Source organism: Protopterus annectens, chromosome 11.part0 (genome assembly GCF_019279795.1).
Source record: "Protopterus annectens isolate FY-2018-M chromosome 11.part0, PAN1.0, whole genome shotgun sequence".
Taxonomy (NCBI): Eukaryota; Metazoa; Chordata; order Ceratodontiformes; family Protopteridae; genus Protopterus; species Protopterus annectens.
Window position 1 is genome coordinate 248779044 of NC_056745.1, and position 12196 is coordinate 248791239.

Here is a 12196-nt window from a genome sequence, read left to right on the forward strand (position 1 = left end):
CAACAAAACCTTGGCTATTGCCAACTTTTTTTGGGGGGGACGCCCCCGCCTACGGGATGCCTGACAGCCACTTCAGTAAACTCGGGAGCGCTCTGTAAATGCTTCATACCGTAGTGGTTCATGTAGATAGTTTGGTTTCCCCCCCTTCCGGGTGTGTGTGTGTGTGTGTGTGTGTTCCCGCTGCCCCTGCAATGAACATGCTTTTTTGAGGCAACACATACCCGGGTATTTCCAACTATTGTTTTGGGGGACGCCACCAGCCTACAAAAGTTTTGACAGCCACTTCAGTAAACTCGTAGCGCTCTGTAAATGCTTCATTGTAGTGGTTTATGTAGATAGGGGGGTTTCCCCCCCTTTCCCTTTTTGTGTGTGTGTGTGTTCCCAGCTGCCTCTGCAATGAACATGCTTTAAAACGCCCGCCCCACATACCTTGGCTATTGCCAACTATTGTTTTTGGTGACGCCACCAGCCTACAAGTATTCTGACAGGGCCCCTTCAGTAAACTCGTAGCGCTCTGTAAATGCTTCATACTGTAGTAAGGTCATGTAGATAGAGGTTCCCTCCGCCCCTTCCGTGTGGGGTGTGTGTGTGTGTGTGTGTGTGTGTTCCCCGCTGCCTCTGGAATGAAACATGCTTTGACGCCCAAAAACATACCTTTGGGTATTGCCAACTATTGTTTTTGGGGGGCGCCACCAGCCTGTTTTCCCCGACAGCCACTTGAAACTCGGGCTTGAAATGCTTCATTTTGTACGTAGATAGGGTTTTCCCCGCCCCCCTGGGGTGTGTTTTGTTTCCCCTTCCTCTGGGGTAATTAAAAAACATTTTTTTAAAACGGCCACATTGTTTTTGGTGAACATTTTTTTTCGGGGACGGGCCAAACCAAAAACCCCCATGTTTTAAAATTTTAAAATTTAAAACCCTTGGTTTGTTTAAATTTTTCCCTTCTGGTTTTTTTGGTTTTATGTAAATACAGGGTTGTGTTCCCTGTTTTGTTTTGTGTTTTGTGTGTGTTGTTCTGGTTGTGTTGTGTGGTTGTTCCCCCGGTTTTGAAGAAATCAAAGGGGGAAACATTTAAAACCTTTGGTATTCCAATTTTTTGTTTTAGGGCCCCGGGGGAAGCCAACCCGCCCAAAGTACCTTTGGGAACCATTATTCCACCAAATGCTTATTACTGTTATTCCATGTGTGTGGTTTTGGCCCCCCTTCCGCAAATTTTTGTTCAGGGTTTCCAATTATTGGCACCCAAATTTTACAAATTTTTCCCGGGGGGATATTTAAAATTTATTAAGACTTTTCCCTTGGGTTTTTTGGGGACCATTTTCCACTTTAAGCGGGTGCCCCGGGGTGTGGAAAAAGGGGGAAAAGCTCTGGGGGTTTTAATAAACTGTTTAAAATTACTGATTTTGGTTTGTTTCAACACGGGACCCCCTTTTGCAGCAGGGTTTCCTTTTGTTTGGCGTCCAAAACCCTGGGAAACTGTTGGTAGTATGGGCCCGTAAAAATTTGTGTTTTCCCTTTTTTTGTGGGTTTTATTGGGGTAAAATTTCCCTTTTTCCCCCCGGAAAAAGGGGCAAGGAATTTTAAGGGAACCCCTTTTTAAAGCCCTGGAACCCCCCCAGTTTTTGCACCCCTTTAGGGGAAAGGGGTGAAGCCATACGCACACCTTTACCCATTATTGTCCGGGGAAAATTTAATTGGGCGGGTTTCCCTCAAACCTTAATGTGGGGCATTTTTGTGGGCCCTAGGCCGCAAAAATTTTTTTTTTCCCCTTGCTTTTCCCATTACTTAAATAATTTTTTTCAAAGGGAAGGGTGTCTTTAAAAGGGGGAACCCTGTTTGGGCCTCGTTCCCTTCCCCGGGGTTTGGGTTTTGGGCCAAAAATGTTCCCCCCCCGGTGCTTCTGTTCCCAAATTTTTATTGGAACCCCCGTCCCCAAATTTCCCAATTTGGGGCTGTGTACGCCGGTTGGGAACCCGGGTTTGAATTGGGGAATTTTTAAATTGCCACTGTATTTCCTTTTCAAAAGCCGGGGAAATTCCCCCCTTTTTGCAGTATGGGGGATTTTGTGTGGAAAGCCTTTTAACCATGGGAAAAGCCTTCCCGGACCTTGTTGGGTTTTAAAAATTTTCCCCAGGTCCCCTTTTTCCCCCGGGGGGGGTGATCCCAATTTTTGGGAGAAACCTTGGGGCCTTTAAGCCCTTTCCCCCGGGCGACTTTTTTAATTTTATTGCCCAAAGAACCCTTTTTGCCTTTCCCAGGGAATTCCCCATGTCCGAACCCTTTGGGCAGTCCCCTTGGGGGAATTCCTTCATGTGTGGGGGGAAAATTTAATGTTTTTGCATTAATGGAAAGCACCAGTTTGGGGGGTCCTTTTTCCCCCAAGCCCCCCCACCGGAAAAGGTTTCTCCAAAAACCCCGAACCCCTTTTGCATAAATCCCTGGTGCCAAACCCCCGGGGCACCTCCCTTTAACTATGTGGGGCCCCTTTAGGAAGAAAATTTTTTCAATGGCACATGGCATTAAATTAAACAGTTTTGGTCCCTTGGCCAGTGGTTTTATCCGGCCTTTTTACTCGGGTTCGTCCCCCCTAAATATTATTTTTAGTCCCACAAACCCGGTCCTTTAAATTTAAAGGGGTTACTGTAACTGGCCCGGGTTTAATGGGTTTGTTCCCAAGGGGAATTTGTTTAAAACCCCAAATTTTTTTATTGGCCATTATAACCAGTAACAAAAAACCTTTTTTCATGACATTTTTTAAAAATTTTTGGGAAAAAAGCCCAAAAAAAAAGTAGACCCCAGTTAAAAGGGGGGCCATACTAAAAGGGGTTCCAAAATTCATTCATGTTTCCCCCCATTCGGTGAAAACAAATAACAAAAACCTTGGGTCTGTTTCCCCTTGGGCGGCCGGGCTTTATTTTTTGGGGGGACTTTTCCCCAAATTTTTGTGTTGCCCTTACCCATGGTAATTAAAAAAGGGGTTAATTAAAAAACCCTCGGTCAAAACAATTGTATCCAAAAAGGAAAATTTTTTATAAAAACCTTGAAAGTAGGGTTTAAAATTTTAACCTGTTTAAGCATTACCCAAAAATGGAAAAAACTTTTGCAAATTTTTTTAGTGGTAAAGGCACTTTAAACCCCCGCCCCCCCAGGGACAAAAACGCCCCAAAAACCCCCAGCCCCTTTTGGTTTCCCAGGATTTGCAAACCCCCCACGTTTTTAAAATTTTTTCTGGTGGACTTTTTTGGACCCTCTATGGACCGGGCAACGGGGACTTCCCTTTATAAAGTCCGCTTTCCCTGGGCAAGGTACATCAACCTTAAACAAACCGGGGGTGCAAATTTTAGTGCCGTTTTGTCCCCTGGTATTCTGTTATGATCCCAGGGAAACATTTAAAATTTTGGTCCCACCCCAAGGACCATTCTTGTAAAGGGGGTTTTCGTGTTAAAAATTCCACCCCCTGGCCCCGGGTAAAATTTTGCCGCGGGGGGTTCAATGCGGGATTCCCGCTTACACCCTTTATTTTATTTCTTGGGCCCTTTTTTTCCCGCCCCGTAAAGCCGAAATTTAAAAGCAATTTTCCTTTCGGCCCTGCCCCCCTTTTCATAAACCCCCCAAATTCTTACCCCCCAAAACAACAATTTCACGTGAAACCCCATTTTTTAAAACCCCGGGAGGAGGGAAAATTTTATTTTCCAACTGGGGCTTTTATGAGCCCCAAATTCCTTTTTGGTTTTGTTTCCCTTTACAACCAACATTTAAAGGCAAAAACTTAAACCGCCAAAAGGGACATCGGGTTTTTGTTTTAGGTATTAAAAACGTTTGATTTTTTCAAGGAAACAATTTTTAAAGGGCAACCCAAAGTGAAAAATTACGATTCGGGGCCAAAAAACATTTTCTTTAAAAAAGTTGGGGTAATTTTTTTTGAGTAAACCTTAGAATGAGGGGTGGGTATTTTAACAAAGGGGGTTAATTGGGGCCCTTTCCAAAATTCCAAAGCATAAACAAGTTTCCCCCCTTTTAACAAAACAATTAGATGCCCGAGTGGAAGGCCAATTCCTTCCTTCCTGGGGCCCAGTGGGTCCCCACATTACCACCCCCTTTGGGTTTCCAGGGATCCCCCAAACCCCCCTGGGGTTTTTTAAAAGTTTCCTGGGTCTGGGGGGTTACCCTTTTGTTTTAAAAATTTACATTCCGAACATATGTTTTCCCTTAAGGCCCCTGGGAACCACTTCCAAACCCCAAAACAGAAAATTTTTCCTTCCAGCACCTACCCCAAAAAAGGGCTGCCCCCTTTTTTGGAATCCCCCCGGGGCAAAATCCCAATTTTCAAAAACCTGAAGGAACCCCCTTTTGTTTTTTTCCCCCCCCAGGAAAAAAGCAAAGCAAAATCTTGGTTTTTTGGACCCCCGCCCCTTGGGAACCCCAGCTCTTTTCAACGAACCCCGGAAGGTAGGATTGGGGACCCAGGTTTAAAAGGCGAAAATTTCTTGTAAGGATAACACCCCCCTTGCCTTTTTTTATTAAATTTAAAAGTGAAAGGAAACTAAAAAGGCTGTCCTGAAAATCCATTTTTCCCCCGGAAAAATTTCAACCCGAGAAAATTAACCAAAGGAACTCCCAACAAAATTTCCCTAAGTTCCCGTCCTTTGGGACCCAACCCCTGGGAGGGACAACCAGAAAAATTTTTTCCCCCCAAACCGGGGGTTCGAATTGGATGTGAAGGGGGTGGGCTGGGGAACCCCACCCACATTGCCAGCATTAAAATGGCTGACCAAAGTTCCCGGGGGCTTAAACAATTTTTCCCCTCCCTTTTCCCACATTTGGGAGAGGGGGCTAAAACCCTGAAAAAAACCCTTGCCCCGGGTCCGGAAAAAAAAATCTTTTTAAACACACACAGGTGGGAAATGCTGTCTCCACGGCAGTCAACACAGCATCCATGGGACCAGATGGTGTCCCAGCTGTGTACTCCATGAACTCTATGGGGAATTAAACCCACACTTAGGACAGCTGTTTAATCATAGCCTCACCTCAGGATACGTACCCGAGTGGTAGCACAAGGCGACTGTAGTCACACTTCACATAGATGGTGCCTACACTGCCCCTGGTTATTACCATCCCATTAGCTTGACAAGCCTTATCTGCAAAGCCATGGAGAGGGATCATAATGGAACTCATAGATAAAGACATAGGGGACTCGCATACTTTGCATACAACCCAGTTTAGCTTGGTCAAAGACAGATCATGCCTTTTACACGTGTTTGACTTTGTAGGATCAGTCACCAAGGCCATTGATGAGGGTAAAGCAGTCCATACAGCCTACCTCAACCTGGCAAAGGCCTTCAACACAATACCCCCCTCGGGTATCAGTGATAAACCCGTCATCTTGAACGTATATCCATACATCGCCATATGGGTTGCAAACTGGCTAAGTCACAGAACACACATGGTCATAGTTGCTGGCGCCATGTCATACTCACAGCCAGTCACAAGCGGCGTCCCATGGGGCCCAGTCCTGGGTCCACTATTTTTCAGCATCTACATTTCCAAAGTACAAGCAAACACAGGGGGGTTATGGGTGACAATGTTTGCAGATGACTGCAAACTGGGTGCCATAGTCAGACACACATCTGACACAGATATCCTTCAGGTGTGCCTCACAGATGTGGAGAAGTGGTGCCCGAGACATGGCCTACAGCTACATGCCAGGAAATGCATAGTCATACCCTTCGGGAAGAACAAGGTTACCCCTAGCTATCATATAGGTGGCAATCCACTGAGCACAGAGGGAGTTACCAGGGATCTGGGGACCCGGGTTGTTGTTAACCGTTCGTTAGACACACACGTTGCTAACGTAGTTAGGTAGACCTTCCACATTGCCCACATCATCATGAAGGGATTCACATCTAGATCAGGGAGGTCATTGTCCCCTTGTACTCATCACTCATTAGACCTATGATTGGGTACAATGCCCCGTTCAGAATGTATGTGACCCGACACCTGCAGCAGCTGGAGAGGCACCAACAGTTCATCGACAAACAGATGCAGGGTCTCAGGAATATGTGTTATACTGACCAACTGAAAGAATTACGGATGTATACAGTTGCATACCACTTGCACAGAGGTGACCTGTGCCTGGCATACAAGGCCATGTCGAACCCAGATCTGATGAGTATGCTTCACCTAAAGAAGTTAGATCCCTCAGAACCACAAGGGCAGGTGACGTACACCTTGACACTGTCATTAATAGAACGTGTTGGTGGGACAGATTCATCACCCAGACACTCACTATGCTGTGGAACAACATCCCAGTACATGTGAGGGCAGGCACCTCGCTGGCCTTCTGTTAGTATTTCGACATGGATGTCTGAATTGATTTATTTAAGTAACCTTCTAAATGAATATTTACATTACCACATTGTGAATCTTTACATTTCGTTGGTCTATTTTACATTAGTCATAACCATACGGTTTATCTGTGTATATTATGGTTCATTTATATTACTAGGTGTCTGCAGTTCTTTTAATATATTGGCACAGTCCGTAGAACATATATATGTAGCTTACACGGTCAGACATTTGGAAAACATTATGTTGGTTCATCTTTCATATATATACATATATTTCTATTTCTCTATGAAGAATGTACCTTTCAAAGCAATGTCTGATGTCCTCACTGTGTGGAATCTGTAACCCAAGTAAAGTTTGTTTGCTTGTTTGCCTTTAAGGCATGTAAGTAATACCTAGCACATCTAATGTACTGACCAATTAAGGGTTTTACATGTAGTAGGTTGGACTGCATTGTATGTATTCTGAATAAGTCTGCTTATGAAGCAGACGAAAAGAGCTTCAGTAAACTATGGTGACTGCATTTAATTAGTGGTGTGCTCTGAGTGGTCACTGACGGTGTCTACAGTACCTCGTCTTTGCTTTGGACTTCATCGGCTGGTTGTCTGTGTTTGTTGTATGGGGAATGTCAAGTGTAGTCCCTATGTGTATTACTTGTGTAATGCCTTACTACGGCAGTGTAATTCCACCGGGTTTGCAGTTATGGGTGCCATCTTAGTCATACGCTTGTCCATCCATGTGACTTGCCTACTGGACACTGGTATACGGCTGTACACATTTCACACCTGCATTTTGCAATCTCCGGTAGATGGTTTGCATTATTAGCGGAGAGTAAGGCAGGTGCTACACACACATCCCTCCCACGGGGCGGGACAAAGGATTGCCTGCGAAACAACACCGAGCCCAGAGTCTACATACCCAGAATCCCTTGACTGCAACAATTGACAGTACCCATTACACATCCGTCATGTGTGCGGGACTGTGATGTGGACGCAGTTCTATGGACCCGGTACCCTGGGTATTTCTGTGCATCTGTGCTGCATTACATGGACAGCTATCAGCAACATTAAACACGCTTGCGGTGCATATGTGTACCTGTGACGACAATGAGTTCAGGTACGCATTGAAATACGACATTATTCTGTTCTTTCCACAATTTTTGGGTCCTACAATGGACACCACTGTGCATATGTAAAGTGTAGAGCTTGTCGGACTGTGTCCTTGTGAGCAGTGGGTTTCACTGATGCTGTGTGTTCAGCAATCGCGGATGTCTGCTTGTCTACCCATACTGTGTAGTGCTACAGGAACCATGTCTTCCCACACCAGAACCCAATGGTGTACATCCAATGTTGCAGGTTAGCAACCACTCTCATACCCAGCGGTCACGATTGGGTGGTATTGCCACTTTATTATCGGAACAACACCTCCAGACTGTGTACATCACGGGAACTTTAGGCCAGTCTTACCGGCCATTTGCAATTGTAATTAGCACACACGTGTCAATACATGTATGATAAGACATATTATCATGCAGAAGTTAATCTATGTTATTTGGACATTTGCTTCTGCTATTGGCATCCGTTGCTGCGAGTGTTGCCAGGTACCATACACATTGCTTGCTCAGAGGCACACTACACAATTCTGCACACTACTGTGGTCTCCTTTAAGGACACTGAGCCAGTGGTCGACAGTACTGCAGCCACTGCATCAATCACATTTGCCATCTACCAGTACCTACAGGACTGCATGAACCTGGCATTCACTTAACCAACTGTGGTTCATTGTACCAATGCCAAGCATCCAGTGTGGTGTACCCCAGCCATACACAGGATGTACAACACGAGGAGGTGGCTACTACAAGGTGGAGCAGACACCTTGTGAGGTATGACACCCTTGGTCATCATATGTGTAGAGTTACACACTGTCGTGCCATGCCATGGTCCAGGGCACATTCCACAGATATACCTACATGGACCTGGCTGACAATCATACCACCATCAATTGCTATGCTCAACACCTGGGAGGTCACTCCCACATATGCTCTGACTGGGTTCACAAAGAGGTGGAGTTTACTCAACATACACACATTGCCAACAAACAGGCTGACAAGTCCAGTATGGACATCTCCACACCCTCCCCACACATGAGGAGATGTCTGTACCAGCGGTTTGTGGTCAACAAATGTTCTGTGACACACAGGTGGGACATGCTCTCTCCAGGGTAGTGGACATAGCATCCGTGAGACCAGCTGGTGACCCCACTGTGTACTCCACTATCTCATTGAGGTATTAGACCCACAGATAGGACAGCTATTTCTTTGTAGCCTCACCTCAGGTAAGGTACCCAGGTTGTGTCGCATGGCAACTGTAGTCCCACGTCACAGGGCCAATGCCTCCACTGAGCCTGGTTATTACTGTCCCATTACCATGAGGTGACCTATCTGCAAAGACATGGGGAGGGATCGTACTGCGGCTCGTATATGACTGCATAGGGGACATACATGCTTTGCATCCAACACGGTTTGTCTTGTTCAGGGGCGGTTCATGCCTTTAAGGCATGGGTGAAATCTTCGGGACGGTCACCGAGGCCATTGATGGGGGTGTTGCAGTCCATACAGCCTACCTCGACCTGGCAAAGGCCTTCATCACATTACGCCCCTCAAGTATCGTTGATAAACCCATTGGCTGGGATGTGGACACGTACATCACAGAATGTGTTGGAAACTGTCTATGCGACACAACCCACACAGTCATAGTTGCTGGCAGCATGTCAGACCTACTGCCTGTCGCAAGTGGTGTCCCATGGGGCCCTTCCATGGGTCCACTCCTGTCATACATCTACATTTCCACGGTACAGGCACACACAGGGGTTTTGTGGGCAACATTGTTTGTAGATGACTGCAAAACAGGTGCCATAGTGGGACGGACATCTGACACAGATATCCTTCGGAGGGGCCTCCCAGATATGCATATCTGCTGTCAGGGACATGTCCCACAGCTGAATGCTAAGTAATGCAACATCATACCTGTGGAGAACTACTAGGTCACCCCTGTCCAGCATATAGGTGGCTGTCCACTCAGCACAGGGGTGATTACCAGGGATCAGGGGACAGAGTTTGTTGGTCACCATTCATTCAACACACACGTTGCTATCGTGGTTGCGTGGGACTTCTACATTGCCCACCTGTTTGTGCAGGGATTCACATCTACATCAGGCTAGGTCATTGTCTCCTTGTACCCATTACGTGTTACACCTATGATTTACTACATTGCCCCATTCAGACTGTATCTGACCATACACCTACAGCAGCTGGGAAGCCCTCATAGGTTAATTGTTGTACAGATGCAGGATGACATCATTTTGTGTTATGCTGGCCCACTTGTAGGACCCCTGCCACATTACGTCACATACCTGCTGTTTAGTGTTGACCTGTGCCTGACATACGTGGCCATGTCAACCCATATGTCATGTGTATGCTTCACCTACTGTATCTGCATCCCCCAGAACCACTAGGGCAGGTGACATTTACCTTGTCACGGTCATTAATGGGATGTGTTTGAGTGACACATATATCACCCAGACACTCATAATGCTGTGGATCTACATCACAGTACATGTGACACAGAGATCCTTCCTAGCCTTGTTCGCGGGTATGTTGTCCATTGGATGGGGAATTGCAGGTATATGCCAGGGATTACATCATTATCACTGCTTGACGGAGGTACAGCACAATCATGAGTATTTTATCTGAAGCACAGAAGGTTGGCAAAGTCATCCTAACTATGGTGTAGTGTTATGGCTGAACCTGGGACGATGGCCTACCCTGTACCTATGGTCATATGAACCTATATTCATAGTTTGTCACATTTACAATTGTCTATCCCCTATACTCTTTCTCCAGTGTATATTTCTGTGGCACATGATTGTCCTCTGTATTACATGCAGGTATGCTGTGTACAGTGCACATACGTCACAGTTGATGACAGTGTATCTGTGTCCCTAACACTGTGATACTGAGGACTACCACACATCCTTCACAACATTACATGCATATGTCCATTCTATTCTTCTTTGGCCTATAGGGTGTTAAGGCAAACATTACACAAGTCCCTGTTTGTGCATGCTTCATGTTGGTGTTTGACCAGGCTCCGTTGCAGTCGTGTGTTGGACAGTAGTGTTTCTGTGTGTTTGCCATGTGTTTTTATTGCCGGTACATCTGTGGGAGTTGTGGTTGGCACATGTTCCTCTTTGCAGGGACACCCATCCTGGGGTTTGTGTCATGCATCTGCACTTGGCACCTGCCATATGTCCTGTACTATTCCCACAGTCGTGTATGCCTTCATGCACTACTACTGCGTGTTACAGGCTGTTTGTATGTGGTACACATGGACATTGTGATGGTTGGCTTGACCTATTCCCATGCTAGAACGTACACATCTGTCAATTAAGTTGTTTACATCAAACTGTAACACTCATTCATATTTTCAAAATGACAGTCAATAACACAGGAAGCTGAGGTTAATAAAGTTTTACTACTGTGCTGCAGGAGGCAAAGGACTATGCAGTAAATGTGTAGACATTTGTTGTACTCTATACATGTTACATCTGTATGAGCATTGTGTATATTATCATCTTTTGCAAACATTAATGATGTGGTCAGTCACAAGGCATTTACATTGCTAGAGTCCACAACGTTGTATTCCTACAACAGTGCTCAGGTAATGCTTATTAAATGTTTTCCCATGAGGATAGCACAACCGTGCGAGCCACATATTCAATTAGACTGTACTTCGGTAAATTCTGCTCTGTCACGGTTCCAACACTGTTCAGATCCGGTCCTCACTCCATTTCCTACTAGGTTCCTTTGTCTCTTTGCTGAGCAGCTGTACTCTGTGTTACAGCTCACAAGCCTATCCTCCTCAGTGGAAGGATGACAGATATACCTGTACATACATGTATTATTCTCTAACCGAGCAGATGACTAATGCTGAATGACATACACCTGCTGCACTGGTTACTGCTAGGGTCAGGGTTCAATCACACTGCAGCTACACTACAGGCAATTACATGCATGATAAGCTCTACTGCCATATTGTACGATAGAATAATATGCATTATACACTATTTGCTTCTAAAGTTGCACGTCATATATATGTTTAAATATGTATTTTGCTAACATTCTCCCTCCTTTGATTGCTTCTATTCTATCCAGAAACATATACAACATTATTTCATTCCCTAGCCTCTTCCTCTGTGGAACGTTTAACTAGGCAAGTAATTTGTTGTACATTTCAGGAAGGATTGCATTTTCTATTGACAAATACCACTACAGGTCTTGATACATAGTCTCGGGTACAGATATGTCGCCAGAGTCCCTGACTAATACTTACATGCAAAGTATCCCGCAATAGACACATGCTCCCAATATGAGCAGAACAACACAAATGGCAATCATGATATTCAGAATGACTGACCCCATCCACCAAATGGTTTGTGGAAATGGTTCGTCAGTGGGTTTGGGCCTGGTTCCGCCATGGATGACACCTGCTGTATTACCTCTAGGTGGTCGTTGATTTTGGTCTTTTCATGTGGTAGTTGGACACAGCGATCTTCTTTAATAAGCGCGCACGTACCAATTCTCGGCGCCACGGTGCAGTCGTGCTCTATTACATTTTGTGACACAACAGTTCTCATTGCATCCAGTTCATCAGTCACAAGTTCAAGAGTGGAAAGTCACATTCATCATCCCTCCGACAGGTTTTGATAACTTCCTCTGTTCCCTGATTGATTTCACTACTCCACCAGCTGGGAGTGTTCCAGCCCAGGTTATGACGCTGTCACACAAGTCCAT